A 26488-nucleotide genomic window follows, 5' to 3' on the forward strand; every position below is an offset into this window, starting at 1 on the left:
ACTAAGAGGTAAGTTCAAAGCTCTAAATGCTACAAAAAGAAGTTAGATCTCATACTAGCAATTTAACAGCACACCAGAAAGCTCTAGAAGAAAAAGAAGCAAACTCACTCAAGAGAACTAGATACCAGGAAACAACCAAATTGAGGGCTGAAATCAATAAAATAGAAACAAGGAAAATAGTACAAAGAATCAATGAAACGAAGAGTTGGTTCTTTGAGAAAATCAACAAGATGGACTAGCCCTTATCCAAACTAACCAAAAGGCAGAGAGGGAATATACAAATTAACAAAATCAGAAACCAAAAGTTAGATGTAACAACAGACAATGAAGAGATCCAGAGAATCATCAGGTCACACTTCAAAAACCTGTACTCCACAAAACTGGAAAAATCTAAAAGAAACGGACAATTTTCTGGATAGGTACCATATACCCAAATTAAATCAAGACAAGATAAACAATTTAAATAGACCTACAACTTCTATGGAAATGGAAGCAGTCATTAAAAGTCTCCCAACAGGCTGGGCGGTGGTGGCGCACGCCTTTAATCCCAGCACTCGGGAGGCAGAGCCAGGCGGATCTCTGTGAGTTCGAGGCCAGCCTGGACTACCAAGTGAGTTCCAGGAAAGGCGCAAAGCTACACAGAGAAACCCTGTCTCGAAAAACCAAAAAAAAAAAAAAAAAAAAAAAAAAAAAAAAAAAAAAAAAAGTCTCCCAACAACAAACAGAGCTAGATGGTTACAGTGCAGAATTCTACCAAAATTTTAAAGAAGAATTAATACCAATACTCCTCAAATTGTTCCACACAATAGAAAGAGAAGGAACTTTGCCAAACTCTTTCTATGAGGATACAGTTACTCTGATACCCAAACCACAAAAAGATGCAACAAAGAAAGAGAATTGCATTCTAATCTCCCTTATGAAAATTGATGCACAAATACTCAATAGTGACAAACCGAATCCAAGAACACATCCAAAAAAAAAAATCATCCATCATGAATAAATAGGCTTCATCCTAGAGATGCAGGAATGGTTCAACATATGAAAATTTGTCACTGTAATCCATCATATAAATAAACTGAAAGAAAAAAAAAAGATCATGTCATTAGATACTGAAAAAGCCTTTGACGAAATCCAACACCCCTTCATGACAAAGGTCCTGGAGAGATCAGGAATACAAGGAACATACCTAAACATAATAAAGGCAATTTACAGCAAGTCAACAGCCAACATCAAATTATCTAAGTAAAAAGGAGGGGTTTAACTCTAACACAGTAAAACTATATATAATAAGAACAGTTATCAAATAATAAGTACATTCGAAATATCCAATCCATTACTATTGGAAAATTCAAAGGAAATATTCCATTATCTATTCTATCCTGGAGAATCCAAAGTTTTGTATCTGATTTAGTTTCTATCAAAAATAAGGAAATCTGTAACTATAACTATCTAATATTCAACCCTATCAAAGACCTGAGACGAATATAATACCTGATTAAACAGGAAGTACACAGCAAGCAACTTCCAAAACTAAGAAACAATAGAGCCATCTGGTTTTCATTCTTGTATGGTAACTGGATAAACTAAAGTTGATTATCTAATAACTGTGTGCTGTTACTCTTCAATTTCTTAATGCAATGGTGTGGTAGGTTCTGCTTTAAATTCCTCTGTGTGTGTCTGAATATTTTTCTTATCTTCATTAGCATGTCTTTCTAAGACTTTTATCTGTCAAATTTTCATTATTTTCATTAGTAAGTCTTTCCAATACTTTTATAGGTAATTTTTGTTATTTTCTTTGGTAAGTTTTTCTAAAGTTTGCATATTATCAGTAGTAAGTCTCTCTAAGATTTGTATCTTATCAGTCAAATTTTATCAGTAAGTCTTTCAAAGGCTTATCTTATCAGTAGAAAGTCTTTCTAAAGCTTGCATCTAATCAAGAGTAAGTCTTTCTAAGTTTTGCATCTTATCAGTCAAATTTTTCATAAAATTTTAAAAATGGTTATCAAACCAGTTTTAAAGATAAAATATGAACTACCAAACTGATAGTAATTAGATCAGTATTATGCCAGTCCCAGCTAAGTGATATATCCCCTCATTTACTTTTTTTCCATTTGCAAGTCATCAGTAAGTAGCAGCAGTAAACAGGTTCCTGACTCCCTGCATTATGATATTTCTGATTTTTAACATGAGAAATATTTTCCCTTTTTAAAATAAAACCCAATTCCACGTTTTTTTTGTTTTTTTTTTTTTTGTTTTGTTTTTTGTTTTTGTTTTTTTTGGTTTTTCGAGACAGGGTTTCTCTGTGTATCTTTGTGCCTTTCCTGGAACTCGCTTTGGAGTTCAGGCTGGCATCAAACTCACAGAGATCTGCCTGGCTTTGCCTCCCGAGTGCTGGGCCCAATTCCGCGTTTAAGAATTGCCCAGTATCTCACCAGATCTGATGACTTTTTCCTTTGTCCACAGCAGAGACTATGGTGACAGTACAGGGGGCGTGGCGAGGGGGGGTGGTAGCCAGCTACAGCAGCAGTGCTGTGGTGGATTGCCCAGGCAGTCAGACTATTGCCCTATTGCCACAGTGCTGGGGTGACATCAGGCTACCATTTTCCAGAGGAGCCAGGCTGAGGGTACCTGCAGCTGCTTGTGAATAGCGGGGTTCAGGGGGTGGAGGTGGGGGGAAGAGGGCTGAGGGTGTGCAGTGGTGGCATTAGCAGCAGAATTCCAAGTGGGTGTAAGCAGGTGTCAAAGTAGCTCAGCTGGTCTGGGTTGGTAGCCTATGGAGGGGGTTCGGGGAAAGCGCTCATGGTGGAAGTGAGAGCAAGGGCAGGTGGTGGCTCACCCCAGAGGCGTTTGGGTCCATGGGCAGGCAACAGCTGGAGGCTTCTGTGGAAAGACTGCAATGGAAAAAACCCTGTACTCGCACAGGGGATCTATGGGAAGGAAGACAAAGCCAGCCCGCAGCATAGTTTAATAATTCCATGCATTGGATGCCAGATGTATTGTTTACCTAAATTGTGCTAGTATTAGTAAAAACTTATGAATTAGAAGTTGAGATCAAATTTGATAAAACCAAGAAACAGGGGTTGGGCGATCAGTTGACCCTGCTCTCTACATTTTTCTGAACCAAAAGCCTGGAAGTCCCCCTCAGCCCTTCTTTATCTCTTCCTGTCCCTCTCTCCAACTTCCGCAGTCGTCCAAAACCTCTACTGCTAGTCCTGGTCAGCCAATTGCTGACTCTATTCTTGATTCAAAGTGTCTTTATTGGCAACAGAGAGTGGCCATGTGAACAATTCTCCTGAAACACTAAATGTCATTGAGTTATTATCAGAGAAGGAAGTATTTGTAATTCACATTTTTGCAGAGAAGGAAATATTGAAATTCACAGTTGGTAGTGGGCTATTTGCATTTTGTTCCTGGATCTACTGTTTATACAATAGACTGACCTACAGGAAAACTCAGTAGCTTGTGTTCTTCATGTTGCTTGTGTTTTCTGCATATTAATGTATTTTATATGGTTTAATTATAAGCTTCTGAAGTATGCATCTTGGTTATAGATAGACAGATGGATAGATAGATAGATAGATAGATAGATAGATAGATAGATAGATAGATAATAGATTATAACTCATTTCAAAGACAGAACAAAAGCTTTTGAGGTTGCAATTTTATAGCCATTTTTATCTGTTCCTTATAAAATATTCATTTTATTCACATTAGTCAGTATGTTGAGTCATGATAAAACTAAACAACTGTATTTTTTAATTTCTCTATTTATATAATCATCTCTTTAAAACATGGAACATCATTCACCTCCCTCCACCCCCACTCCCCTACCTTTCCATCCCCCCACCCCATCTATGAACTGCTGGAGAATGTGAAGGGGCCAATCCTGCAGATCCAAAGCAGCAGGATCTCCATAATACAGGGCAAAAACAAAATATCCAAGATGAGTCCCAGTGAAGATCCAGTATCAAGAGTATAGCACAAGTCAAAGGTATTGAACCAGATCAATGATTCATTACAATGAATATTTGCAAATAATTTGTATGGATGTGACTAACTCTGTCACACTACAGCTTCCATGACAAGATGTTTTTCTCTCAAATTTTATTTTATTTTATTTGGGGGGAGGTTGCAAGGGCAGAGGGCAGATATGAGGAGATGGGGAGATGAATGGGATCAGGATGCTTGATGTGAAATCCAGAAAACAAATCAATAAAATGTTAAAAAGAAATAAATAAATAAATCATGGAATATGTAAACTTCGTTCCCAAAGAAACATCACTTATCTATCTAGCACACAAATGAAATAGGATGTTTTATAGGTGGAACTTGGGGGTTATGTTTATTTCCATATGATTAGACAGAAACATTTTGTAATTGTGTAGGTAGAGAGGTATGAAGATGTCTGTAAGTACATTATTGTATTTCATGTGGTCATCTGTTTCTTAAAATGTAATATAAAAAATGAAAACAGCACTTCAAATGAATCAGATGATGATGATGATGAAAGAAAGAAAGATACAGAGGTATTTCCAGACAGAGCAGGTGTTAGGAAAGAAAAGATAACTGCTAAGTTAAGTACTTACTTTTGAAGAATGTCCTTCTCAGTGTGGCAAGCAATGCCAGCATCAACTTGATAGTCACATTGAGGAAGTCTTCTTTCTCACACCACTCACTTACAAGGATCCTGGAATAGGGGTCAGCAACTTTCACTTTGACAAGCTTTGAGGTTCTTATGCGGTTTGATGAAATCAGGGATTCATGGTTATCATGTTACACATTACTCCTGGAAATATCTCTGAGGAACTTTTGGATGAGATTCACAATTCTTATCAGTGGACTTAGCAACATACCATCTCCAAATATACTAGCATCAGTGGAGTCCCTAAAAAGAAAAGAAAAACAAAACAAACAAAAGTTAACAAGGAAGAGAGGGTCTGTCCTTTATTTTGCTGACCATTTTGTGTCCTCTTCTACCTGTAAAGGTGACTTCTGGCCCTGTCTTATGTGTGGTCCTCGGGCTTACAGCTTCACATTGAACTCTACTGCTGTTTTTCTGAGTCTCCACATTTTCAGATGGCAGATGGTGGGAATTTTTCATGGGATGCCTCTGTGAAAAAAACTTCAGCGACTTGAGATAAATTCCTTATGGTGAGAGTACAAGTGATGATTTGGATCAGGTGACTTAGGATAAGTAGAAAATAAGAATGGTATGGGGTTATCCATTCATTAAATAGTGTTTGAATTTAAAATAGGGACCATATCATATCTAATGATTTGCTTTATGAAATGCCAATCAGAACAAAGACTGACTCTAATGGGGCCCTGTATGATCAGTTTGAGAAGTTTATTCTAGATCTTCTCATCATGTTAAATATGTAGGACTAAAAAGAATAATGCTCTGCTTTAATATAGTGTCAAACTATTATTTATTTATTTTTCCAAAGCCAAGATACAAATATTTCTACATAATTGACTCTAAACTCTCTAGATAAAGGGCTAATCTTTATATTTTAGTATATAAGGCAAATCTTTAGGACAATAATCTATTTAAAATACTTGAAGATTTTAATGGAAAATTGCTAGTTTTCAAAACTTCTTTTTCCTTCCACAGAAATAACCCTTTCACAGGGGACAAACACTACTTGTTTTCTTTCTTAAGTATTTTCTTGATTTTATTGAGTGAAAATGTGTATGTTTTCTCTGTGGTGACAGTAAGAGTTACTTTTTATTTATGAACTCAAGAGAACCTGCATTTGCAATTTGTTTTGATGTCTGAGATAAATAAGAACTGCAGAAAATGTAAAAAAATACTATAACTTTATTAACAGAACCATTGTTGTTAATAATCAAGGGGGAAACTTGGAAGAAATACATTTGTAGAACCATTTTTACTTCATTTAGAAAATATTGATTAGTATACTTTCTGAAATGTGCTTTGCAAAATCCCAAGTGTTATTAATATTCTCATACTATGGACTCTTCGTTAGTCAAGTTCATACATGAAATTCTTTGTATGTGATTTGAATGGAAGACAGAAAGTAAGGAAAGAAAGGATTGTGAAAAGAAAGACTTGTTGGTAAGCATTCTGGATCATTTGGACCTTTAGGTTTATGTTTTCAAACTATTATTACAGCAAAGATTACTATGATGTGAAATTTACTCTGAGTCAGTTTGAGGAGGCCATGGAGCCTCTTCTACTCTGCCTTTCATCGTTCTTGTGTTTGTGATGATCCTTCAGGATAGAATTCAATATTCATAGCAGTACACTGATACCTCCCTGTTGTCAGAGGGTCCGTGACACTCAGTTGAAAGCATGAAGAACATAAAAAGCTGACCTCCTCCAACTCCATTTCCCAATGAATGAAGATCTGAGCTGGGACAGTAGGGAGTGGTTTTGTTTTTGCATTTGAACTTTGAAAGACCAGCTCTTCCTGAGTCTCTAGGCAGAAGCCTCTGGATTAGAAACAGTGCCTTTGGATCTCCTGATCCTCAACTTTTTGACTCTGCCAGTGGCCATGGTATCACCTCTTCTAGGTCTCCAGTTGGTGGCAAATTATTTTAGGACTTGTTATCTCCTAATCTCCTGAGACAACTCCTTATGGCTTATGACTATTCTTAGCTATATCCATATCTGTATATAATCTACGTGGACTAATATTGACTATCTATCTATCTACTTACCTGCCTATACATAAGCAATTCTATTGGTTTTATTTCTGGGTGTCACTACAAGTAGTTTGCAGAGCTAAGAAGCTCATGTTTAATAGTGTATAGCATTAACATCAACATACACACATAAAACTGTGTGCTGCATGATTTATGATTATTTCTTCAATTTTCTCAGAGGCCAGAGAAAGGACAAACACCATGTCTCAGGTTCTCCTTCTGTCCTCCTCCCTAATTTTCCTCACTACTGTTCTCTCTCTACTCCCTCCTGTAACACGAATCTTATATGGTCCCCAGAAATCCACAAAAATACCTCCACAACAGACTACTGACAATGGTCGAGAGAAAGCCCAAACTGACCTACTCTGGTGATAGGATGGCCAAGCACCCTAACTGTCATGCTAGAAATCTCATCCAATGACTGATGGAAGCAGTCACAGAGATCCACGGCCAGGCCCCAGGTGGACCTCCAGGAATCCAATCAGAGAGAAAGAGGAGGGATTGTATGAGAAAGAATTGTTGAGAACAAGATTGGAAAAAGCACAGGGACAAAGAGCCAAACTAGTGGAAACACATGAACTATGAACCAATAGCTGAGGAGCCCCCAACTGGATCAGGCCCTCTGGATAAGTGAGACAGTTGATTAACTTGAACAGTTTGGGAGGCACCCAGGCAATGGGACCGGGATCTGTCCTTAGTGCATGAGCTGGCTGTTTGGAACCTGGGGCCTATGCAGGGACACTTTGCTCTCCTGGGACTGGATCTGCCTGGACTGAATCTACCAGGTTGAGCTGAATCCCCAGGGGAGTCCTTGCCCTGGAGGAGATGGGAATGGGGGGTGGGTTGGGGGGGGAGGGAGGCCTGGGAGGAGGGAGGACACTGGAATCCGTGGCTGATATGTAAAATTAAATCAAATTATAAAATAATAATAATAATAAATAAATAAATAAATAAATAATGTAAACAAAAAAATTGAGAGCCAGGTATTGGGGTGAATTCTGAAAGATCAGAGAAGCAGAACAAGCCACAGGTATCCTCACCTTGACAAATCCTCATCGGATTCTGTTTCCACGAATCTTCAGACTGAAAGTTTCTGAGTTCTCACCTGAATGGATCTCAGCTGAACTGCTGCTAACTTTCCAGTGTGGCCTTGAACTCACAGAGATCCAGATGGATCCTTGCCTGCCAAGTGATAGGATTAAAGGTGTGTGCTACCATTGCCTGACTTCTATTCAGTGGCTGACTTTTTCCTCTGATCTCCAGGCAAGTTTTATTTTATTGGGAGACACAGTATATTGGGGGACACAATATATCACCACATCATACACAATTCTTTGCTAAACAATTGTTCTCTTTGTGTTATTTGTAACATGGAAACCTTGTTCTGTTATGGTTTTGACTTAAACTTTTTAAGGAAAGATCTAATGACTTTATTGCTCTATTCTGATTAAAAAATCCTCAATGGTATAATGAAAGGATACATATCTGATTTCATGACTTGTTCAGCATAAAATTTGACAGTGTAAGCAAGTGCACATATGTGTTGGGGGTGGATCTTAGTCTGGTCTTTTTTATTCTAGTACTTTTATCTCCCTTGAATCTGAAAATTCTAGAGAGTATAAAGTTTAAATGAACTTATGTACTCATTTCAGCAAGTTTTATCTGCTACTAACTCACTTTAACCTGCAGGGAGGTTCTGCTTTGGATAGTTTCACAGGCAAGTACAACCTTGGCTATACTATCACAATAAGAATTCTCCTGGTACTTGTGGTAGTTTGAATGTAATTGGCCCCCATAAGCTCATAGAGAATGGTATTATTAGTAGATGTGGCCTTGTTGGAAGAAGTGTGTGACTGTGAGGTGAGCTTTGAAGTCTACTATGCTCAAGCTGCAGTGTGGACACAGATTCCTTTTGCTGCCTGCAGATCATGATGTAGAACTGTCAGCTCCTTCTCCAGGACCATGTCTGCCTGCATGCTGTCATTTCTCACTATTATCACTGTCTAGTAGACCAGCCTCTTGGAAGCTCAGGGTTTGGAGGGAATCCACAGTGCTAACAAAGATAAGACTTTTCTATCTGAGGGAGTTAGGAAAAAAATACTCACACATTCACTTGATCATTTCCTTTTCTCATCAGCCTCTTCTGATGGACTGACTGGGCTGGACTCAGCTGGCATGGGTTTGTCTGGCTTCGAGTGTTGAACAGCCACACAAAAGTGTATTTACAGATTGTTACATAAAGTATTTCCTCATACCAAGGTCCCTAACTTTAATTTACATGTCTTATTGAAGGGGACCGTCACCTGCCTCCATGACTCTAGTGCTTCATTCAGCATTGTGTACAATACACAATAATATAAGAGCCCCATGTGTGCCTGAGGTATCTTGTGACCAAGGTCATGGGATGGCTGCAAGGCCCCCTCAGTAAAACAATCATTGTTTTCCACAAGGATTCTTCAAAGTCAAGGTCCTTCTAAAAAACATCTGTTCATTCTAATCTCTAGCCCATACAATAATTTTGCTAAATTCCCACAAAGTACCAGTAACATGTTTTTCATCTCCCTTACATGATTACAAAGTCATTCCAATATCCCATAAACATTTTCATCTAAGTAACTTATTGTAGATCAACAGAACATGAGCAGACAGACAGCATCTTTTTTTAAGAAAAATTTTCCATTCATTTTACACACCAATCAAAGATCCCCCTCTTCCTTCTTCCTGCCCCTCAGCCTGCCCCTCCCAACCCAACACCCACTCCTCCCCACAAGAAGACAAGGTCTCCCATGGGGAAGTACATCAAGTAGAGGCAAGTCCAAGTCCCTCCCCCTGCCTCAAGGCTGCACAAGGTGTACCATCATAGGTAGTGGGCTCCAAAAAGCCCACTCATGCACCAGGGATGAATTCTGATCCTACCGCCAGGGGGCCCCCAAGCAGATCAGGCTATAAACTGTCTCACCGTGCAGAGGGCCTAGGGCAGTCCCATGCAGGCTTCACAGCCATTGATCCAACTTCATATGAGTTCCCACTAGTTTGGTTTGGTTGTCTCTGCAGGTTTCCCCATCATGATCCTGATGCACTTGCCCATAGAATCCCCTCCTCTCTCTTTGACTAGACTCCTGGAACTCTGCCTGGTGTTTGGCTGTCGATCTCTGCATCTGCTTCCATCAGTCACTGGAGAATAGTTCTGTGATGACAGTTAGGGTATTCACCGATCTGGTCACTGGGGTAAGCTAGTTCAGTTCAGGCACCCTCTCCACTATTTCAAGTAGTCCAAGCTGTGGTCATCCTTGGGGATTTGTGGGAACTTCCCTAGCTCCTATCCCTATGATCTCTCCCTCTATCATGGTATCTCTTTCATTGCTTTCCCACTCCATCCCTGTTCCAGCTAGACCATTCTGTTCCCTTATGTTCTCATCCCCTATCCCCTACCCTCCATTGCTCACCTCTCATCCCAGGTTTACTTACAGCAATTTCATCAATTTCCCCTTCCCAGGGCGATCCACACATCCCTCTCTGAGTCTTCCTTGTTAGCTAGCTTTTCTGGAGTTGTGAGTTGCAGATAGGTTATCCCTTTCTTTACATTAAGTATCCACTTATGAGTGAATACATACCATGTTTGTCCTCTGAGTCTGGGTTACCTCACTCAGGATGATATTTTCTAGTTTCATCCATTTGCCTTCAAATTTCATGATGTCATTGTTTTTTCTCTGCCAAGTAGTACTACATTGTGTATATGTACCACATTTTCTTTATCCATTCTTCATTGAGGGGCATCTAGGTTGTTTCCACGTTCTGGCAATTACTAATAATGCTGCTATGAACATAGTTGAGCATGTGTCCTGGTGGTATGATTGAGCATTCCTTGGGTATATGCCCAAGAGTGGAATAGTTGGGTCCTGATGAAAATTGATTTCCAATTTTCTGAGAAACTACCATACTGATTTCCAAAGTGGCTGTATAAGTTTGCATTCCCACCAATAGTGGAGGAGTGTTCCCCTAGCTCCATATTGTCTCCAACATAAGCTGTCTTCAGTGAATTTGATCATTGACGTTCTGACAGGTGTAAGATGGTATCTCAGAGTCTTTTTGATTTTCAGTTCCCTGATAACTAAGGATGTTGAGCAATTCCTTAAATGACTTTCAGCCATTTGAGATTCTTCTCTTGAGAATTCTGTTTAGCTCAGTAGCCCATTTTTAAATTGGATTGCTTGTTATTTTGATGTCAAGTTTCTTGAGTTCTTTATATATTTTGGAGATCAGTCCTCTGTCAGATGTGGGGTTGGTGAAGATCTTTTCCCATTTGGTAGGCTGTCATTTTGTCTTATTTACTGTGTCCTTTGCCTTACAGAAGTTTCTCAGTTTCAGGAGGCCACATTTATTAATTGTTGCTCTCAGTATCTGAACTACTGGCATTATATTTAGAAAGTAGTCTCACGTGCCAATGCATTCAAGACTGCTTCTTTCTTTCTCTTCTATCAGGCTCAGTGTAACTGGTTTTATATTGAGGTCTTTGATCTACTTGGACTTGAGCTTTGTTCGTGGTGATAGATATGGATCTATTTGCAATCTTCTACATGTTGACATCCAGTTATGCCAGCATCATTTGTTAAAGATGCTTTAGTTTTTCCACTGTACAGTTTTGGCTTCTTTGTCAAAAATCAGGTGCTCACAAGTGTGTGGGTTCATGTTAGTGTCTTCAGTTCGATTCCCTTAGTCCACATGTTGGTTTTTATGCTAATGCCAAGCTGTTTTTATTACTGTAGCTCTATAGTAGAGCTTGAAATCAGAAAAGGTGATGCCTCCAGAGGAGGCTTTTTTGTACAGGATTCTTTTAGATATCCTGTGTTTTCTGTTTTTCCAAATAAAATTGAGTATTATTCTTTCCAAGTCTGTGAAGAATTGTGTTGCAATTTTGATGGGAATTGCATTGCATCTGTAGATTGCTTTTGGTAAGATTACCATTTTTATGATGTTAACCCTACCTATCCATGAGCATGGGAAATCTTTCCATTTTCTGATACCTTCTAGAATTTCTTTCTGCAGAGATTTAAAGTTCTTGTCATACAGGTCTTTCACTTGCTTATTTAGAGTTACCCCAAGGTATTTTATATTATTTGTGGCTATTGTAAAGGGTGATGTTTCTCTGATTTCTTTCTTAGCCCTTTTATCATTTGTATATAGGAGGGCAACATATTTTTTTGAGTTAATCTTGTATCCTGCCACATTACTTTATCAACTGTAGAAGTTACCTGGTAGAATTTTTAGGGTCACTTATGGATGCAGATAGTGAAAGATTAACTTCTTCCTTTCCAATTTGTATCCCCTTGATCTCCTTTTGTTGTCTTATTGCTCTAGCTAGAACTTCAAGTACTATATTGAATCGATATGGGAAGAGTGGATAGCCTTGTCTTGTTCCTGATTTTAATGGAATTGGTTTGAGTTTCTCTCCATTTAATTTGAATTTGGCTGTTAGCTTGCTGTAAATTGCCTTTATTGTGTTTAGGTATGTTCCTTGTATTCCTGATCTCTCCAAGACCTTTATTATGAAGGTGTGTTGGGGTTTGTCAAAGGCTTTTTCAGCATCTAAGGAAATGATCATGTGTCTTTTCTTTCAGTTTGTTTATATGGTGTATTACATTGGCAGACTTTCGTATGTTGAACCAAACTTGCATCTCTGGGATGAAGCCTACTTGATCATGGTGGATAATTTTTTTGATGTGTTCTTGGATTCGGTTAGCCAATATTTTCTTGAGTGTTTTTGCATCACTGTTCATGAAAGAGATTGGTCTGTAGTTCTCTTTCTTTGTTGCATCTTTGTGTGGTTTGGGAATCAGAGTAACTGTAGCCTCATAAAGGGAGTTTGGCACTGTTCTTTCTGTTTCTATTGTGTGGAACAATTTGAAGAGCATTGGTATTGACTCTTCTTTGAAAATCTGGTAGTATTCTGTGCTGAAATCGTCTGGTCCCAGAATTTTTTTTTTTTTTTTTTTTTTTGGTTGGGAGACTTTTAATAACTGTTTCTATTTCCTTAGGTGTTATTGGTCTATTTAAATTTTTTATCTGGTCTTGATTTAACTTATGTATATGTGGTAGCTTTCCAGAAAATTGTGCATTTCTTTTAGATTTTCCAGTTTTGTGGAATAGAGGTTTTTGAAGTATGACCTGATGATTCTCTGGATTTCCTCATTGTCTGTTATTATGTCTCCCTTTTCATTTCTGATTTTGTTAATTTGGATGCTCTCTCTCTCTGCCTTTTGATTAATTTGGATAAGGGCTTGTCTATCTTGTTGATTTTCTCAAAGAACCAACTCTTTGTTTCATTGATTCTTTGTATTGTTCTCCTTGTTTCTATTTTATTGATCTCAGCTCTCAATTTGATTATTTCCTGGTGTCTATTCCTTCTGGGTAACTTTGCTTCTTTTTGTTCTAGAGTTTTTAGGTGTGCTGTTAAGTCACTAGTGTGAGATTTCTCCAACTTCTTTATGTGGGCATTTAGTGCTATGAATTTTTTTCTTAGCACTGCTTTCATAGTGTCCCATATGTTTGGCTATGTAGTACATTCATTTTCATTAAATTCTAGGAAGTCTTTAATTTCTTTATTTCTTCCTTGATGCAGTAGTGATTCACTTGAGCATTATTCAGTTTCCATGAGATTGTGGGATTTCTGTAATTTTTGTTGTTCTTGAAATCTAACTTTAAGCCATGGTGGTATGATAGAATACAGGAGGTTATTCTAATTTTTTTGTATCTGTTGAGATTTGCTTTGTGACCAAGTATGTGGTCAATTTTAGAGAAGGTTTCATAGGGTTCTGAGAGGAAAGTATATTCTTTTTTGTTATGATAGAATGTTTATTTATCAATTAAGTCCATTTGAGTCTTAATATCTGTTAGGTCCTTATTTCTCTATTAAGTTTCAGTCTGGCAGATCTGTCCAGTGGTAAGAGTGGGGTGTTGAAGTCTCCCACTATTAATGTGTGGGGTTTGATGTGTTATTTAAGTTTTAGTAATGTTTCTTTTACATATGTGGCTGCCCTTGTATTTGGGGCATAAATATTCAGAATTGAAACTTCATCTTGGTGGATCTTTCCTGTGATGAATATGTAATGTTCTTCTTGATCTCTTTTATTGATTTTAGTTTGAAGTCTATTTTGTTAGATATTAGGATAGCTACACAAGCTTGCTTCTTAAGTCAATTTGATTGGAAAGTCTTTTCCCATCCTTTTACTCTGAGGTAGTGTCTGTCTTTGAAGATGAGGTTTGTTTCTTGTATGCAGCAGAAGGATGGATCCTGATTGTGTATCCACTCTGTAAGCTTTGTCTATTTATAGATGAAATGAGTCCATTGATATTAAGGGATATTAATGACCAGTAATTGTTAATCTCTGCTGTCTTTTGGTGCTAGTGTGTGTGTGTTTCCCTTCTTTGGAATTTACTGCTGTGGGGTTATCAATTGCCTGTGTTTTCGTGGGTGTGTCTGACTTCCTTAGGTTGGAATTTTCTTTCTAGTGCTTTCTGTAGGGCTGGACTTATGATTAGGTATTTTTTAAATCTGGTTTTGTCTTGGAATGTTTTATTCACTCAGTCTACAGTGATTGAAAGTTTTGGTGGGTATATTAGTATAGGCTGGCATCCATGGTCTCTTTGTGTTTACATTATATCTTCCCAGGACCTTCTGGCTTTCAAAGTTTGATTGAAAATTCGGATGATATTTTGATTGGTCTACCTTTATAAGTCACTTGGCATTTTTCCTTTGCTGATATTAATATTCATTTTTATTCTGTATGTTTAGTGGTTTAATTATTGTGTGGCAAGGGCATGTTTTTGTGGGGTCTAGTCTATTTAGTGTTCTATAAGTTTCTTGTATCTTCATAGGTATTTCCTTCTTTAAGTTGGTAAAGTTTTCTTCCATGATTTTGTCGAATATATTTTCTGTACCTTTGAGTTGGTATTCTTCTCCTTCTTCTATCCCTATTGTTCTTAGGTTTGGCCTTTTCATGGTGTCCCAGATTTACTGGACATTTTGAGTTATGACATCTTTGGCTTTGATGTTTTCTTTAACTGACAAATCTATTTCCTCTATTGTATCCTCTACACCAAAGATTCTCTCTTCCATCTCTTGTATTCTGTTGGTTATGCTTGCATCTGTGTTTCCTGTTTGGTTATTCAGATTTTCTATTTCCAGCATTCTCTTCTTCATTGCTTCTATTTCACTTTTCAGGTCTTGAACTGTTTCCTTCACATTTTTAATTGCTTTTTCATGGTTTTCTTGTCTTTCTTTAAGGGATTTATTCCAATATTTTGTTTGTCGTGTCCTCAATTTCTTTAAGGGAATTTTTCATTTCCTCTTTAAAGACCTCTAGCATCTTCATGAAGTTTTTTAAGGTAGTTTTCTTCTGCTTCTTCTACATTTTGATGTTTGGGTCTTGCTATTGTAGAACGGCTAGGTTCTGGTGATGCCATATTGCTCTTTATGTTGTTGTATGTATTTTTGCATTGGTGTCTACCCATCTCTTCCTCCAGTAAGTGCAAGAGGTGCTTGTGTCTGAGCAAGCTGCTATTTCGTCAATCTGTGCTTGCTGTGTCTGTGTCTCAAGGGGCACCTCTGGGTCCAATATTAACTCTTAGTCTAATTGGAGCTGGCAGATTCTGTATCTCAGGGAGCTTCTCTTGGTCCAATCGAAGACAGCTGATTCTGTGGCTCAGGGAGCCACTGTTGGTCTTATCAGGGCTCTTGGCTCAGTCAAAGCTGGCAGATTCTGTGTGTCAGGAAGACACTGGGATCACAGGGGTGTGGGTATTGGGGTAGGGCTTGGGTCTTGTAGATTGCAGGGTCCAATGTGGGGGTTAGTCGGGGAGCTTTCCCATCAGGAATCTTCCCTGCTTGCCAGAAACTGGGGTTGAGATGGGTGGGGGTTCCCAGGCACTGGTTGTGTCCTAGGGCCTAGGTCCTAAAGGCAGGACTCTCTGGGTCAGAGAAGAGTCGCTCATCTCTTGGTCCAATGAGAGATGGCAGATTCTGTGTCTCAGGAAGACACTGTGGTAGCAGGGGAGTGGGTATTGGAGTAGAGCATGGGTCTTGTAGATTGCAGCATATGATGGGATATTTTGGTGTAGGAGCCTGTCCACAGGAGCTTCCCTGCTGGCTGGCAACTGGGGCAGAGATGGGTGGTGGTTCCCAGTTGCCAGTTGTGTCCAGAAAGCATCTTTTTATAGCCAACTCCCTTGCTGGCAGGCGGCATGCCGAGGCTACTGAGAAATAATTCTACTGTCTATCTTAAAAGTTAATCTTACCAGGAATCCTAAAGGAATCACAAGCCTAAACTTTTGTACATAAAAGACAATCAGTCAGCTGTGCTTTAGGTCCTCAGGCTGTATACCTGTTTATCAATAGCCTCTTAGATCAAGATATTGAGGGCAGGAACGGGTACAAGGAGTTAATCATCAGAGTTAATCATCACCTTCAGTCAACAACCAGCCTTAACAGTTGGCTGTTTTGTATTTCTTAACCTCAGCTGTGTTTACTTATGGACATCATGTTGTTCTCTGTGGTTTCTTTATCTTAAAGTTATTGTCAAAACATCTGATCTAACCTGAAGTTATTATAAGGCTTTGTATTGGCTAAATAATGCAAAACGAAAACTCATGACTGTATCCTTTTAGGGTTAAGAGAATTAGAGTCAGTTTGGCTGCTGAGGAATTTAAATTGTTCTCCTTAATCATTAATCTGAGCTGTGATCTAAAGCAGCTCCTTAGGTGGAACTCATGGGCCTAGCTCTGAAACATATACTTGTATATACTTTTACTCATCAAAGCTCTGCTCTGTGTAAGCTAACATTATTATCACTTAGATGGTACAGCTTAGGGAGGAAGTCATCTTCATCATAATTTGCAGGTAAAACTGCCCAGGAGAACAGGATGTTTCCGTGAGATAAATACATTACCTTATAGGCAGTGGGGAATTTCCCTCCATCCAATTCATCCATGCCAGATATCAAAGAGAGATAGCAACAGCAAAGATGCAAAGTCATAGCAGAAGGATGAGACATTCCAGGACCTGTGGTATTGGGGACCTTACCGACTGGAGAATTATCCAGCAGGGGGTTGTCTCTTGATGGGCTGACAACCTGAAACTCAATCATCACCTGCTGCCCCCCTGACATAGCTGCTGGCATACCATGATGATAAGGGACTAAACTTCTGATGCTGTAAGCCACCACAATTAAATGTCTTACTTTATAAGACTTCCCATGGCCACAGTGTCTCTTAACAGCAATAGAAACCCTAACAATGACAATGCTGAAGTTACTAGGAATGTTCAGACCACTTCCTGCATTAGGGGAAAACAAGTTTTTTAACAGATCAGAGATTGACTCTGAAAATAAGACGATTGGGAACAATTCTGAGCAATATTTTCAGTTGCTGTGAGAAAGACCACTGGAGCCTTCTGTATTTTTAACTCTAATCTTCATTAATATTCTATCAAATAAGGGATCAATGTTCTATAGTTACAGAAGTTTAGTGTACAAGATCACACTGTGACACTGCAGCCATAATAGGAGCTCTGATTTCTGCTTCTCTCATACTTTCTTTTGCTCAGTTTCACAGTTACAAAAATTTTGTAAGCACTTATTGCATTTATAACCTAAGATTGGTTTGTAAACAATGCCTTTCCTTAATTTTCTGAGGCAAAAAATATTATTACCTCATTTTCATACATTCTGTTGCTAATTACAGTGTTAGAAACATTTAGTATGTCTTCTCTGGTTCTCTTAAACATTACTCCAAGGTTAAATAATTTATATCTGGCAATATTCAACTTCCATTACATTGTAGACATTGTGTTCTAGACCCAGTGGCATAATTTGCCTCTAGATTATCCATATTTCAAGTATTCTATATTAAAATGTCAGATCATAAAATACAAATAATCAACATGAGTCATTTTATCTGGCTTCCCCTAAAAAAATCACTTCATGATATATTTTGAGGAAAATTTCCTTTTCCTTTCTTGAAATATTTGAAGTTCTGACAACAATAAGCTTATGGTTTTCCTAGAATATGACATTGAAATTGAGTAGATATTAAATCCACCTTCCCTTAGCTGCAAATCTTCTCCAGTTTAACATAATCCATACTATTCCCCATTTTCAGAATATAGTAAAAGAGATAATGGGCAGTTGCTGGAGTGTGTGTCTTACACGCAGGAGGCTTTAGGATCATCCCCTTAATGTAAGGGATAGGGTAGGGCACACTTGTAACACTAGAACTTGGTGTGTGGAGGAAGAAAGAGCAGATTTTAAGGACAGCCCCAGCTATGCACTGTGATCTAGAATGACCTGGGTTGGAGACTTTGTCACAAAAATAAGAAAAATTAAAAAAAAAAAGATAGTTGCCATTAAATATCATTAAATTCTTAGATTCTAAAATGAACCTCTCTTCTGTACTAATGAAAAATGTAACATTCAAAAATAAACTAGAAAATGGAGAGAGAAAGTACTCTCCTATTTAAATTGTGTCACTTGTCTGATCACTGCAGATATTTACACCGGGTGAGGGACAACCTTTGTTTCATCCATGCACGAGTATTTAACTGCGTTGATGAAATCTGTACCTATTTCAGGTAAAATAACTTTGGAATGAGTTTCAAATTATAAGATTCAGGTGGATAAAGTGAATGTTAATTCTCACATCGAGGCACTGGGAGAAGAAGAAATATGTTTTTCAAATGTCCAAGTGTAGTTATGCTTTACCTTAGCACATTTTAAACTCAACTTTAAATTTTAATGTTAAGCTTAAATTACTAAGAGCTCACTTCAAGTGAGTCTATGATGATACTTTTCATTTCTTTCCACAATAACGTTTTGCGTGGATTACTCGCTGCCCCTATGTACTTGCCTTTATTCAGAACACTCACATTTAATCATCTTTGCTTTGCTTCCGACAAAGCATTTGCCCGTGAAATTCAAACCACATTTGAGGAAAACAGAACTAGTAACCCAGTGGAAATCAGTAGGCTTTATGCCTCAGGAGCCCACGCATTTGTGTTAGATAAATGTCTCCCTACCTGGTTTTTGTTCAGCTGTCCACCCATATAAAGGCTCACAGCAGCCACATCTGTATTCAGCCACAACTCTTTGTGAAAGGGACAGCTTGAAAACCTATTAAAAATACATTGTTACTATGAGTATTTTGTTCCTTTTGCCATATAATAAGCTGAAAACTACAGTACGTGAGCATTCTATGGGGAAGACTGCTGTTTCTTTTATTGACTTTATGGCCACACAAACTAATAGAAAACGCAATTTATATCATGCAGGTGAGCTCAATCACACTGGACTCAACAGTATGGAATATTTTCCCTGCATTTAAGTTGTAAATGGCAGATTGGTTTACAATAAATATCTGGGAAAATAAAATGTCACTTCTTTATAGAATTTTATTATAAGAAATATCCCTGTTGTAAATGATATATTAAATTTCTGCCTATGAAGCTAATGTTCATTACAGGCATTTTTGCAAGTTCTTAAGAAATAAGAAAAAGTAAATATAGGGCCACAATTTCATCATTTAGAGATAGCTATCAGTATATGGGAAATGTAAATTTCTTTTTTCATATTAACTTTGCAGAGGCAAAGGTATTTCTGCTATTATTACTTTTCCATACAAATTCACTGTCCATGAGCACAAGTTTTAATGATTTGTTATAAATTTATTCAACAATTCTATTTGAGATTAGTTTTATCTGTAGTTCAGCAGACTTCTTTTTCTCTGTGTGTCTATCTTTTTTTTTTCTTTTCTCTCACTCACTTTCCTTTTTAATAAATATTTACTGTGGTTTACATTTCCTCTTAAGACTACCCAAGCAAGGCTCCAGTTACCCATGAAAAACTATGGCTAATTGCTAATCCCAGGCTGTAATTATCATGACTATTTCTGTGATGTAACAGCATTGCACCTTGTAAATAAATAGTATCCCACATGTGGAGAAGTCCTTTGGGAAAGATTTTCAAGCATGCTGTTATATTGTAAGTATAACCATGCCTCTGAAACAAGAGAATTTAAATGCATCATTTCTCAACAATGATGTCATTAAAATCTCCACAGTACTGACCACTGAGCACCAATAAGCTAGCATAGAAAGTAATTATAAAACTAAACTAAGTAGAGCCTGGAGAGAGTATTCATTGTTTAGGTGTGTTCTTGTAGAAGATTCAAATTTGGTTTCCAGGAGCCACATCAGGTAGCTAGCAACTCTGTGAAACTCCCTCTAGTCCCAGGGTATCTGACACTCTTTTCTGGTCTCCAAGGTAACCTGTATACACACACACACACACACACACACACACACACACACACACACACACACAATTTGTAAAAGCTAAAAAAGAATTTAAAGGTAAATCTGTGAGTGTCTGCTTTCTAGGTTGAGCCCCCTTGCATATGAGTTTTCTCAGTTAGACCTTAATGTGCCCAGGACACAGAAGTGTATTAATTCTAACTGGCCCTCGTTGTTCTATCTGCTTCATGCTATTCCTTGCTTCTCACAATCAACTCCAGACTAAAATATACGAAATTGTAACACATCAAACTGATATAGTGAAATATGGGTTGTAGTGAATATGAGAAGGATGTTCAAGGTGAATTGCATGTCAAACAATTTAGAGGTAATCACTCAATACAAAGTCAATTGAAGAAAATAACTTCAAATTTAAGATTCCTTCTGAATTAGATTGCTATGCATATATCTTTATACATTTGGTGCTCTTATCTTTAACATTAAAACCATATTCTCACATATATAGAATCTTTACATTCTATTTTGCTCTATGTCAGTCTTAGTATCATTTTCTGTCCCTGTCATAAAATACCATGACAAAATCAACTTTAAGAATGAAGTGTTCATGTTAGCTCACAATTCCAGATTATATTATGTTGTAGCAGGGAAACCAAGGCAGCAGAAATTTGAAATAACCAGTCACATTACATTTATAATCAAGATCAGAGAGAGAGAGAAAGTGACTTCATGTGGACTAATGCTCAGCTCATTCTTCATTCATAAAATTCATGATCATCTGCATAGGGGTAATGCCAGCCCCAGTGGATGGGTTTTCACGACTCAAATAATATAATCAAAATTATCCCCCAGTGACACTCTCACAGACAATCCTGATCTGGCAGTTTTATCGTTTTTGAGGTGATTCTGACTGTGTTGATTTGGTGATTAAAACTAATAATCATTGCCGGGCGGACGCCTTTAATCCCAGCACTCGGGAGGCAGAGGCCGGTGGATCTCTGTGAGTTCGAGGCCAGCCTGGGCTACCAAGTGAGTTCCAGGAAAGGCGCAAAGCTACACAGAGAAACCCTGTCTCGAAAAACCAAAAAAAAAAAATCATGATTTTTTTAATTTTTATTTTTATTTTGCAATACAATTCAGTTCTACATATCAGCCACGGATTTATGATTTTAAAATATTCTAAATAGTTGTTGAACTAGATGCTGATGCATAATTGGTAATTGGAGACATTTTGAGAATGAGAAGAACCAATATTATCAATTGGGAAAATGCACATCAACCAGAACTATTCCAAGACAAACAATAAGAACTCATACAAAAAAATCATAGCATAATGTTGTCATTGAAAGCTTCTGTTTTTCATTATTAGCAATGCAATAAAAAAGCCACAAAGAACCATTTTGGCATCCACTTCCCTACTTTACCTCAAATCGTAGAGCCTGAATTTCTTCATTGGAAAGGTGATTTTTGAAAAAGGAAGTAAATTAAATTATTTTATGTGCTATATGGTTGTCAAAGTGATTAAAGAGTTCATATATATATATATGTGTGTGTGTGTGTGTGTGTGTGTGTGTGTGTGTGTGTGTGTGTGTGTATGTATGTATGTATGTATGTGTGTATATGCTCACCACCATAGTATATGGGTCAAATTTGGACTGTAGAGAGAATTTGGGATCCAAACTTTTGTACCAGAATAATTTGAAAAATTATTTCATTATTTTCTGGCCTCTAGTAGTAGAGACAAAAAGACTGAAGCAAGATCCCTCCTTTATCTTGAATTAGATATTCTTATCATGATGTAAACATGTAATGGTATATTTCCTTAGTGGTCCTCAATATCCGGGATGAACTTCCAGTTTGTAGATGTCAGCTATTTTGTAGCTAAGGGATGAATTTTAATGTAAATGGAAACTAATTATTACTCATATTTCCAATCACAAAATTTTTTTAATAAGACAAATTTACAATACTTTCGATTTTTTAAATTTTCTGATTATTTTCTCTGTACTTAAGATCCTTCATCAATGTTTTTCTATGATCCTAAATTAAATATTTGGAGATATTGTGCTCAGAGTAAGAAGTTATAGATATAACTACTATTATAATAACGTTCCAATTGCTTTTTTTGATTCTACAAATGCCCCACTTGCTGTTTATGTTTTTTATCTCAAAAATCCCATAATACCATATATTATCTTCCAAGGTTTTTATATTGTTACTTTTTGTTTCATTTTACTTCTGAGATGGGGTCTCACTATGTAGCTTTGGCTTGCCTAGGAATCACTAGGTATAAAAGGCTAGCCTTGAACTCAGAGATCAGCCTGCCTAGGCTCCATCTTCTTGAGTGCTAAGATTGAAGCATGTGCTACTGTGTCTGGATAGCTTTCAACTGAGCAAAACCATGTTTTTCTGTACTTTTTTTTCCTCTGGTATTGGGGACCTACCATAGGATTTGTACATACTAGGCAAGAATTCATTTTTGTGGCCATCTCTCCTTCTTTGTATGCCTCAATTTAGAATAGTTACAGAAATAAAGAAATTTGCTATATTTTTAATTATTTGTTTCCCTCTATGTTTTTTTTTCAGAATTCATATCATATTAATTAACCAGCAAAGAGACATTATGCAAGGAATAGGATGCTAATTCTGGATACCAAGCACAGTTTAATTTACATTTGTTTATTGTTTATTCATCTGTTTATCGTGATCATTATTATTAGTTTGTGGATAAAAGCAGGCAAAAAGGATTATCTTCATTGTCCATCAAAATATAAATATCTCTTTTGTCTTGTTAACCCTCTGCTTGTGAGTTGTCTGTGCCAGACACCAGAACTAATAGGCCAAAATGACTTTTCTGATATTTAGACAGTATTGCTTTTCAGATACTGTTTTTACAACATTGGACTTTAATATTTAATTTTGTGAATCAATTTTTCATCCTAGTGAAAAATGCCAGATATGTACATGCTGTGTGATATTGTCCTGTATTCTGTGAATATGTGTTGCTCTGATTGGTTGATAAGTAAAACACTGATTGGTCAGTAGCCAGGCAGGAAGTATAGGTAGGATAAGCAGACAGGAGAATTCTGGGAAAGAAAGGGCTGAGTGAGGAGTCGCCAGACACAGAGGAAGCAAGATGTGAAGGCAGAACTGAGAAAAAGTACCAAGCCACATGGCTAAGCATAAATAGGAAATATGGGTTAATTTAAGTGTAAGAGCTAGTCAGTAATAAACTTGAGCTAATGGCCATACAGTTCATAAATAATATAAGTCTGTGTGTTTGCTTGGGTCCAAGCAGCTACGGGACTGGCAGGTGAGAGAAATTTCTCCTGACCACAGGCCAGGCAGGACACAGGAAAACTTCAGCTATATATACAACTTAAGTGAAGATGGTGTTTGGGGTTTATGTCCATGTTGGCTGGCTCAGTTGCTTCTGGACATGTGTTGAGGAAGACCATCCTGGTACATAAATGTTGTGATGCAAAGTTGCTCACCTCACAGGCAGACAGAAAGTGGAGAGAATGATAGAGCCCTGTCTGTGGCAAGAAATACTCTCCTGCACACCCACTGACCCACTTCTTCAACTAGACCTCACCTTTAATGTTTCTATCACTTTCACAAATACCATCCACCAGGTGGGAACAAAGACTTATGACATGTGTCTGTGGGCACATTTTATATACAAACCACAATTGTTGTCTCAAATTATTCCACCTAAAAGAAGTCCCACAGTTTTGATACTTAACACAAACAATTCACAAAAAGAATCTTCAATGTTAACAACATGTCTTTGAGAAACCCCTTTGTAGTATCTCTTGTCACTGATCATTTCCAGCTTTTGGTGACAGCTGATAGCCCAGTAATTCATGGCCCTATTTCCTGAGGCAGTCACTGCACATATAAGAGCACTTGGCACCAAGTCCTACTTTATTATGGTCATCTGAGACTCCAAATATCTGTATTGACTAAAGAAGAGTCAAATCAATTAAATGTTCTACCATGCTCACCTGCAGTCATCACTTTCCTGTGGCTGTGTGCTATGGCAAATTATACAAATTATCTTGTTTACACCAAAGTGCCCAAGACTCACTTTTGTAGAAGATATGTAGTTTCTTGTTGATCTTTTTGTCATTCATTTAATCAGAACGAAACAGAGCTATTCAAAGGTTTCCAAAATAGTTGACAAAGTTCAACTTATTTTTTAGGTTTAAAAAAAATCATTAAAAACTATTAACAGAGCAAAAGTACAATGTATATTTCTAGTTCCTTGGAGAAATGATTCAAATTTTATGCTACATGTTTGTCTATATGCATGTGTGTACAGATATTTGTGACTATTATTGATTTGTTAGCTTGAAAAGTACTCAAAATGTTTTAATTTTATGAAAGTACTCTATACTCAGTGCTGTTTATGATTCACATTAGTTTTGAAACCTTTGCTCCCAAAAGAGTTAAACAACAAATGTATTCTGGAAATCTGATTTTTCTAATGTTTGTCTTCTGTTAATAGTTTTACATTCCTATTTTTAACCATTAAATCTACCATATATATTTCATTATGTTTGTGTAGACAATTATGTGTCTTCCAATTACTTATGTTTATGAGGTCCTCAATTGAAAAATTAATATTCTAAGTAGCATATCTTAATTAAAAGAATATTGTGATACTGAGAAAAAGCTTAGTTCATAAAGAGATCCTTACTGTGGTGGGGGAGCAATAGAGAGGGAAAGAATAGGGTACAAGTTATCCGAAATAGGAAATGGGGAAATCAGGGACGAGGGGTAATTAGGGGGAGGGATATAAATACAGAAGAAGGAGGGAGGAGGGTAAGGATCACTGTAAGGATGTCTGTTGTGATATTTTTCGTGTGCTTTAATAAATAAAACTTGCCTGAAGATTAGAGGAAAAAAAAACAAGCCATTATATGTAAACAAATAACTCAGGCAACAATAGCACACCCCCTTAATCCTATCACTTGGCAGGTAGGGATCTGTCTGGATCTATGTGGGTTCAAGGGAAACAGAACCAGGTGTGGTGGCACACACCTTAAATTCCAACACTAGTTAACTATGGAGGTCTGGAGGTCTATGCAAAGAGACATTAAGTAATAGAGTTTGGCAGGAAGAGGAAGAAGAAGTGATATAGCTGGATGGAGAGAGCAAATCAGACGTCAGAACAGCAAGGCATAGGTAGACAAGAAGTAACTCACATTTGGAACCTGCTAAGTTGGTGAGGTAAGGTTAGCTGTGGCTTTCCCCATTTCCCTGATCTCTCTCAGGCTTTCACCCCTATATCTGGCTCCTTATTTTTTATTTAGTCAGATCATGTAGAAATTCATCTGTGGCTAGTCAGTAATAAGCCTGAGCAGTTATAATTAATATACGCTTCTGAATGATTATTTTATAAATGACTGTGGGACTGAGGGACCAGGCAGGATCAGAGAAAACCTCTAACTCCAGCTATCTGAAACAGTCACAGGGAATCATGCTATTGACTATCTACCTAAGAATATCAATACCACATGTCAGTTGGTATATAAATATATATCACAGTTTTAATTTTTTTTTTTTTTTAGACTGACAAAGTCCCCATTGCAGAGGATACCATGCACTTCAGAAAACCAGTCCAGATTCTTCTGAGATAGAACTGACCTAAATACCCCTTTTTTTCTGAGGACTAGCTTCCCTTGTACCAGAAAGCATCATGAAAACTTCCAAAGGAGGGATGCAACCAGCAGTCCTCCCAGCTATGATGCCTTTGAACCACATCAACCAGCATGGTACGATAACCTTAATGGTACAGTAGTGTCACTTATAATTGTGGCTAACCAATAAGCTCTCCAGTGTGTTAAAAATTCACTCAACAAGGGGTAAAGTATGTCTGGTACTGGAAATCTGGCTAACTATTCAGTGCCAGTGAATTTATGGTTATTGGATGATAATCTACCACCTCTAATTTACTAAACCAGCATACTCCCCGCCAAACAATCTATAAACATTTGTCCTTTCATCCACAGATAATTGTTGTCTTCACTCCTCATCAAGGAGCCTTCTCTTTGCAATAGATGACCATTACAAAAAATTATAACCAATGAAATTATAGAGATGTGGAGTCCAGTCCAAATGGATACATCTACAAAGTACCCATATTCCTAAGGCTCAGGGTATATCATGGAAGAGGAGGCTGAGAGACTGTTTTTCCTAGTCATATCAGAAGCTATAGCCACCCATAAATTCTCACCATCATGACTGCCCAAACAGAAGCTGAAGACATATGACATCAATAGACCTGCCAAACTGAACTTGGAAAGCCCTGTAAGGCTTCAACACTACACAAAGAACTACAGGTAACTGAGGAAACCTGGAAGCTGGAAATATGGTCTTTCCCAGGGAAGAACATACTAATTGATTGCCCTGTGGCAAATGATCAACCCTGAAAGCATACATATAAGTAACACTATACAGACTGACAAGATTATATTTAGGAACACACACATGCATGTAATAATACTTAGTGAAAAA

This window comes from Peromyscus californicus, unplaced genomic scaffold (genome assembly GCF_007827085.1).
Source record: "Peromyscus californicus insignis strain IS unplaced genomic scaffold, ASM782708v3 Scaffold_8__1_contigs__length_139910024, whole genome shotgun sequence".
Lineage (NCBI taxonomy): Eukaryota > Metazoa > Chordata > Mammalia > Rodentia > Cricetidae > Peromyscus > Peromyscus californicus.